The 8,023-nt window shown below is 45.3% G+C and overlaps 1 pseudogene; it reads left to right on the forward strand.

Moving 5' to 3' along the window:
- LOC127191127 (glyceraldehyde-3-phosphate dehydrogenase-like) overlaps positions 1-5,945 on the forward strand; it is an 11,277-nt pseudogene extending 5,332 nt beyond the window's left edge.
- Positions 5,946-8,023: the final 2,078 nt, after the last annotated feature.

The raw sequence follows: 8,023 nt of genomic DNA on the forward strand, positions 1-8,023 counted from the left end.
AGCTGGACACAGCTGGCAAGGGTTCTTCCTGATTGTGTTACTTGAGGTCAGAAGGCCCACCCTAAATCTAGGCCACACCCTCTGGTGGCAGCAGCAAACATAAGGACAAGACAAAGGAAGCGTCTGCTCTTTGCCTGCTTGCCCTCGCTTTCCCTGGCAACTTCACCTATCCTGCTGTTGACGTAACCCTTCCCTGTTATTAGAACCTACTTCTTTGGGGTCTCATTGTCATTACTGAGACCAAGCCTGACAGATGCCTGAATGTCTTCTCAGCCCACGAGCGACCTTGTCCTCGCCTCCTGCATGCAGGGCTGACTACCTGAATCTGTGCTCACGTTAGGTACTCTCTACTTCCGGGGCCTTAACCCAAGGGCTTGTGAATAGAAATATAAACTAAGCTCTTCTTTGGATTCTGTTTTATAGAATTTAAGAGTGGAGAAGAGAAAAAAAAAATCCTGCCCAACTGCTCATTTTCAAAGAGGAGCTATCAATCCTAAAGGCACAGGTAGAAATACTCACTGTATCATATGAACTGTGGGTTCAGACAAAGAAAGACAGTCCCCGTGAGGAGGAATGACATAAGCAACAAGAAAGCGATACACGTGAGGATCCTGGCAGTTTTCCAGCTCCCAGTCCTAAACTCTTCCCAAGGCAAAGCTGCAATCCCTGCCCTGGGATCTACACAATACTCTGACTCGACATAGTCCCCTGTGCTGCATAAACTGTGGCAAGTGAAATCAGACTCATCCCAAGCCGCTGTACTGGTGCACTCCCTAACATTCCAATGAGAATGAAAAGTAGATATTACTATTCCAGTTAAGGAAGCAAGCTAGAGGACTCACGTCCCTGGGCCTGGTAACTCTTTAGCTACCGGTTGACTGGCTTCTCCCTTGCTGAGACTCCTGAATGCATTTCTTTTGAGTTCAGTAGCTGGAACTCTACCTCTGCATTAGTCAGAATGAACAGAGATGAGTCTGCAGTTAAGAGTGCTTGCTATTTACTCAGGGGACCCAAGTTCATCCCCAGAACCCATGTGGGTAGCTCAGAATCACCTGTGACTCCAGCTCCAGGGGCTCCAATGCCCTCTTCTGGCCTCCACAGGTACCAGCACACACTCACACATACACACATACACAGAGAGAGAGAGAGAGAGAGAGAGAGAGAGAGGGAGGGGAGGGAGGGGGGAGGGAAGGAGGAGGAGGGAAGGAGGGAGAGGAGAGAGAGAGAGAGAGAGAGAGAGAGAGAGAGAGAGAGAAATTATTTTTTAAATAAATATTTTAAAGAAATTCAGCCAGAAGGCTGCATAGATGGCTCGGTGTTTAAAAGCACTGGTTTCTTGTCCAGAGGACACAGATTTGATTCCCAGCACTCACATGGCTGCTCACACCACCTGCAGCTCCAGTTTTAGGTTATCTAGTGCCCTCTTGTGACCTCTGTGGCCAACAGGCATAAAATACTGCTACATGAAAAAAAAAAAACATGCAGGAAAAAACCCCACTCACATTACACAAAACAAAGAATGTACTCAGAAAAGCAGCCTCACAACCACCCTGGGTACTTCAACAGAAGTTGAAGAGAGTTATTAGGAGGAGCCGGTCGCACAGCTCTTGGAAGTCTAACTAGGAGAAATAATACCTTTGGGCAGCAGTTGCCGCCCTAAGTCCAGGGGAACAGAAGTGACAGATGGGACTGAAGAGCTGGAAGGAGGGGACACTGAGAAACTAGAGCTTGACAACTGAGGTAGTGCACATGTGGTTTCTTCCGGTGTCACAAACTGTTGTGTTGAGGGAGGCTGCCAATAGGAAAAGGGCTGGGGGTGGAGGTGGAGCAGACTGTCACCGTGGTGTGAAAAGTCCCTTCTGGGGAAAGGCGCCACATCTGGAACAGTGACTTTAATATCAAGGAACAGAAAATGACTTCATTTTTTTTCCCCTGTCTTTTGGCTCTGCCTCCTTCCTCCTATGGTCAAAACCTACGAGGAAGCTTGCTGGAGAGAGAACCCCTGAGTCTCGTTTGCAAAACTCCCAGTTCTCTGTCATCTCAGAATAAGGGAACAGAAGAAGGAGTTTAAGCTGAGACAATCGGCAAATTACCACCACTCTTTTTTGGCCACTTTACCACCCCTTACAATCTTGTACCCAGATTTCCACCACATCAGACTTCCTTCCTGAGAGGCCATGCTTTGCTATGCTCACCAGGCCTTCTGATGACTGTCCCTGATTCAGTGTTTCAGACACAAAGTCCTCTCAGAGTATTCAGAAGATATGGTCCATCCAGGGAGCTCTACTTGCTCCAGCTAATCAGATTATACAGAGGCCAGTTATAGTGGGGTTTCCTGGACCACAAGCACTCCCTTCCTGAGTCCCAGGCAAACTCCCCCTGGATCTTTTCGCAAAGTCCCTCTTTCTGCTCAAAAGACTCGCCTCCTTTTCTGCCCTGCCATTGGCAGTCAGCTCTTTTTTTATTTTTAATTTTATTAATTTATTCAGATTACAACTCAATTGTTATCCCATCACTTGCATCCTCCTATTCCTCTCTCCATCCCACTTTGACCCTATTTCCCTCCCTTAGGTATAGACAGAGGAGGACCTCCTCCCCCCACTATATGGTCATAGGCTATCAAGTCTCATCTTGGTAGCCTGCTTATTCTTTCTTTGAGTGCCACCACACCTCCCCATCAAGGAGGGGTGGTCAAATATGAAACACCAGAGTTCATGTCTAAGTCAGTCCATGCTCTCTACACAACTGTGGAGAATGTCCTCTCTATTGGCTAGATCAGAGTAGGGGTTCGATGTTTACTATTGTATTGTCCTTGGTTAGTGCAATAGTTTGAGCAGACCCCCCCCCCTCTGGGCCCAGATCCACACACTATGATGTTCTTCTTGTAGGTTTCTAGGACCCTATATTTCTCTCACCTAGAGTCTCAGTAGGATGTCCTCACATCTATCCTAGTCTCCTGGTAAGTGAAGACTTTCATGGGATGTGCCTTTGGGGCTAGTGCCCAATTATAAGTGAGTATGTATATACCATGTAAGTCTTTCTACTTCTGGGTTAACTCACTCATTATGATCATTTCTAGTCCCATCCATTTGTCCACACGTTTCGGGATTTCCTTGTTTTTAATAGCTGAGTGGCAGTCAGCTCTTTACTAAAGCCAATTAGATTCAATTCTAGATTGCCATGGGCTGACAAGGAAAGAACAAATATTTACCAAATATGAGGAGGATGGTGGGCCACAGCCCTCTGCTGGTACAGAGTTAGCAATTGAATATGCAGAGATCCACCTTGACACAGTGCACCCCAACCCTAACCCAGAAAGTACTAGCAGGCATTTTTCTAAATTATTATACAACTCAAGTGTCCCTGAAAAACTTTGACCAAAGAGAGAGAAGGAGGATCCTTCTACAGGTCAAGAGGTAATAACCCTCCCCCCCCCCCCCCCGCCGCAATGCATTACTCTCCCTAGTATCCCTCACCAGACAGAGGCTCATTTGCTCTGGTCTTTCTGTCTTGACCTATCATGGACAGGTTTTATCACCCCCTTCTTCCACTCCATATTGAATATGCAAATAGGCATTTCCTCTACCCACCTCTAGACTTCTTTTTTTTTCATGTTTTTCATTGGTATAATAATTGTATATATTTATGGGGTATGGTGTGATGTTCCAATATATGTACAGCCTATGTCATCAAAGAACAGCATTTGGCATAGCTGCCACCTCAAACACTTATCATTGCTTTGTGCTGAGATCACTAGCATCCTCTCTTACAGTATGGGCTATGGGCTATAATTGGCCTTCCCAGTGCAAACCAGAATTTATTTCTCCTACCTCACAATAATTTTGTAACTGTTAACAACCTCTTCCTATTGTTCCTTCCTACCTGTTCTAAACATCAGGATTCTTCTACTCTGGAATCTTAATACATACATGTTTTATAACTTTATTGTTCTTGTGTGTGCACACATGATTTGTGTGCATGATTATGTGCATGTCGTGACTTTGTGGAGTCAGTTTTCTCTTCCAATCTTTACATGGGTTCTAGGAATAGAATTCAGGTGATCAGGCTCATATAATAAGCACTTTTACCCAATGAGCCATTTTACTCACCTCACATAAGTATTTTTAAGACAGAACACGTTAATTGTGAGCATCTAGTCTTTGCCTTTCTATTCCTGGATTATTTCACTTAGCACAGTGCCCTCCAGATTCACCCATATTGATGTAAATGACTTGTTCTGTTTAATGGCTGAGTAGTATTCCAACGAGTATACATTGTCAAAATTTTGAAGGTTAAGATTGTGTTCTACCTGTCTATCCCATTGTTTTTGCAACTCATAGTAGATGGTCAATCCTAGGTACAGCTATAGCATATGGTAAAAAGCAGAGGCCATCAGTGAGAAGATGTTTAATCATAGGCAGAGCTACAACACATGGTAGAGAGCAGATGACATCCCTGAGACCTCAGTCACTTATACAGGATTTTAGAGAAAGGTGAGAGCACTTCTTGTTGGATGAGTCACAAAGGCGTCACAGAAAATATGAGTTTTTCTAGTCTTGAAAAATAAACGTGGGGCTGGAGAGCTAGCTCAATGGCTAAGAGTACTGGCTGCTCTTCCAGAGGACCCGGGTGCAATTCCTAGAGCCCACATGGTAGTTGCCGGGAACTCCAGTTGTAAGGGATCTGACATGCTCATGCAAGTAAGACACCAATGCATGTGAAATGAAATAAATACATTTTTTAAATGAATGTAGTTGGGAGTTCCAGTCAGAGAGAGCCACCCAGCAAAGGCATCAAGGTCCAATAAGTCAACCATGTCTTCGAAGCAAAACAAATGATGATAAGGTCCCAAGGGGGACCTGGGCATGACAGAAACAGGGAAGAGAGGAAAGCATTCAGGTTGACAGCAACACATGGGAAAACACCAACAGTGGCTCTTGTACAGTGCCAGCTTTGTCTCTTAGACTTGATGGTGAAGGTTGGGACTGAATGGATTTGGCCTTATTAGGCTCCTGGTTACGAGGGCTGCCTGCTTATCTGGCAAAGTGCCATCAATGACCACTTCAATGACCTTAACTACATCATCTACATATTCCAGTATGACTCTACCCACGGCAAGTTCAGTGGCACAGTCAAGTCTGAAAATGGGAAGCTTGTCATCAATGGGAAAGTCATCACCATCTTCCAGAAGCAAGATCCTGCTAACATCAAATGGGGTGATGCTGGTACTGGTCTACTGGTGTCTTCACCACCATGGAGAAGGATGGGGCCCTCTTGAAGGGTGGGACCAAAAGGGTCATCATCCCTGCCCCTTCTGCCTATGCCCCCCCATGTTTGTGATGGGCGTGAACCACGAGAAATATAACAACTCACTCAAGATTGTCAGCAATGCTTCCTGCACCACCAACTGCTTGGCCCTGCCCTGGCCAAGGTCATCCATGACAACTCTGGCATCGTAGAAGGACTCCTGACCACAGTCCATGCCATCACTGCCACCCAGAAGACTGTGGATGGCTCCTCTGGAAAGCTGTAGCATGATAGCTGTGGGGCTGCTCAGAACATCGTCCCTGCATCCACTGATGCTGCCAAGGCTGTGGGCAAAGTCATCCCAGACCTAAATGGAAAGCTCACTGGCATGGCCTTCTGTGTTCCTACCCCTAATGCACATGGATCTGACATATCGACTGGAGAAAGCTACCAAGTATGGTGACAAATATGATGACATCAAGAATGTGGTGGAGCAGGCATCCCACGTCCCACTAAAGGGCATCCTGGGCTACACATCCTCTGGCTTTAACAGTGACTCCTACTCTTCCACCTTTGATGCTGGGGCTGGCATTGCTCTCAATGACAATTTCATAAAGGTCATTTCCTGGTATGACAATGAATACGGCTACAGCAACAAGGTGGTGGACTCTATGGCCTGCATGGCCTCCAAGGAATAAGAAGGCCCAGACCACCCACCCCAGCAAGGACACGAGAGCAAGTAAGAGGCCCTCTACTGCTGAACAGTCCCTGTCCCAACTCAGCCCCTGACACTGAGCATCTTGCTCAGTTTTCATCCTAGACCCCCAGAATAATGGGAGGCACTTAGAATGCCCTATTTTCTCGAATATGGTTAGTAAAGTTCACTGCACCCACACAAAAAAAGCAACAGTATCTACCTGAGGGCACAAGAGATATTGAAGAGGTGCAGAAGACAGAGAGACTGGGTCAGATGCTCTGGTCTTTAAAGAAGATGACACAAGAAGCTTGTTCACAGCGTCGAGAAACGAGTGTAGAGAGGAAGCAGAAACGGTGGCTGCAGATGAATATTTTATTCAGTGTTACAGTGAAGGGCAAAGAGTAGAGAGCCATCAGTGTGAGTCTCCGTTAAGGGGAAGCAGGGTGCAGTGGTCACCATTTCACAATTCCTACTGCGAGAGGGTCTTAGTTCAGCTGCGTACTGCCAGCTTTACGGCGGCGAGCACGTCATCCCGCCTCTCGGATGACTACAGTGAGAGCTAGCTGGCCTGGTCAGGATTCTGAAGTCGCTGCGTCAGCATCTGTATCATACCGGTCACTGGGTAAACTAGCTGGAATGCTGAAAACCGAAGATGTATAAAATACACGTGTCTGCTCACATACACTTAATGTATATTAAGCATCTATAAAAGTGCACAGAATAAGCGTAATCAGGAAACTCAGGGAAGCCAAACAGCTGGGTAAGTTAGGTTTCTATTGCATAATCAGGAAGATTTCTCCATTGAGGCCCAGAAGAACATAAAAAAGGAGCTGGAAGAGGTTTTAAAGCTCACTAAGCCCAACTCCTCCTCCATCCTCCCTCCGCCGCCATCTGTTCCATACCATAGAAAAGGAAGCTGAGGCTTGAAGCACATGACGGCTGGCATGCTTGAGGCCAGACGGGCACGTACATCATCTCAAATTAAAAAAATAAAAATAAATAAATAATAAAAGAAGGAGTAGCTTCCCATTACTATGGTAAACACCAGGGTAGAATGACAACGCAGTTACCTTCATTTCTTCATTAGTGTGGGGAATCAAATATATATATGTATACATACATGCATACATACATCCGCACATACATACATACATATCAGGCACAGACTTCAGTTACCTTGATTTCCAATCTAGTGTACAGCAAGTATCTCAGAGAAAATGCCGTAAGCAGGGCCTGGTCAGTTGCTCCAAATCAAAAGTAACTTCCCAAGAGGTGATAGAGGAAATTGAGGGGAGATCTCTGGTGCTGAGGGTGCCAGGTGTGGAACAATCTACACTACACAGGCACCCGTCTCTCGATCCCACTTCTCCAGCCAGCTGATTTCTGCTCTGGAATCAGCTTACGAGACCATGTTGCTGGAAGCAACCCACGGAGCATTTGATTCTGAAACACAATATTGTATAATCAGAATGGTCCCCAAAATGTATATTCAGGGATAATGGGGGGGAGGAATTGTATTGCAAGGAAAAATTTAGAAGTAGAAAAAAAAGCAACCACACCAAAAAAAAAAAATCTGTGGAATGATAAAAAAAAAAAATACAACCAAAAATACGGGCTAAGCTTTTAATTTTCTACTTTGTAACTTTATCAAATGATATAATTTTGGTGTGTCCTATTTTACTCTGCACAGGCTCTGTTGTATACAGGAAGGCAGATGAGGTTGCCCCAGGGCTGGCTGTACTTGCTCTCAGATGTATTAAACAGAAACTGGTTACCCAGAAGGGCAGATTGTGTTTCTGAATAAACAACTTGCCGGTTAAATATAGGACTAGAAAGAATCCCAGGTCACCACGGCTCTGCCATTGTTGGGCTCTTCACAAAGGAGCAGCTATTTCAGAGGGGAGGGATGGAAGGAATAAAGGAAGCCTGGTGTTTGGAATAATATAAAAGGGCTTAGTTTGCACTTTTCTGGGAGGGAAAAAAAATCAAATGGAAATAAAATTGATGTTCTGGGTTTGGGGACCTGAACAGACCCAACACTGATGAAAGAAAAAGAGATCTTATGGGAATGTGATACCA

The sequence above is a fragment of the Acomys russatus genome, chromosome 6 (assembly GCF_903995435.1).
Source record: "Acomys russatus chromosome 6, mAcoRus1.1, whole genome shotgun sequence".
NCBI lineage: Eukaryota > Metazoa > Chordata > Mammalia > Rodentia > Muridae > Acomys > Acomys russatus.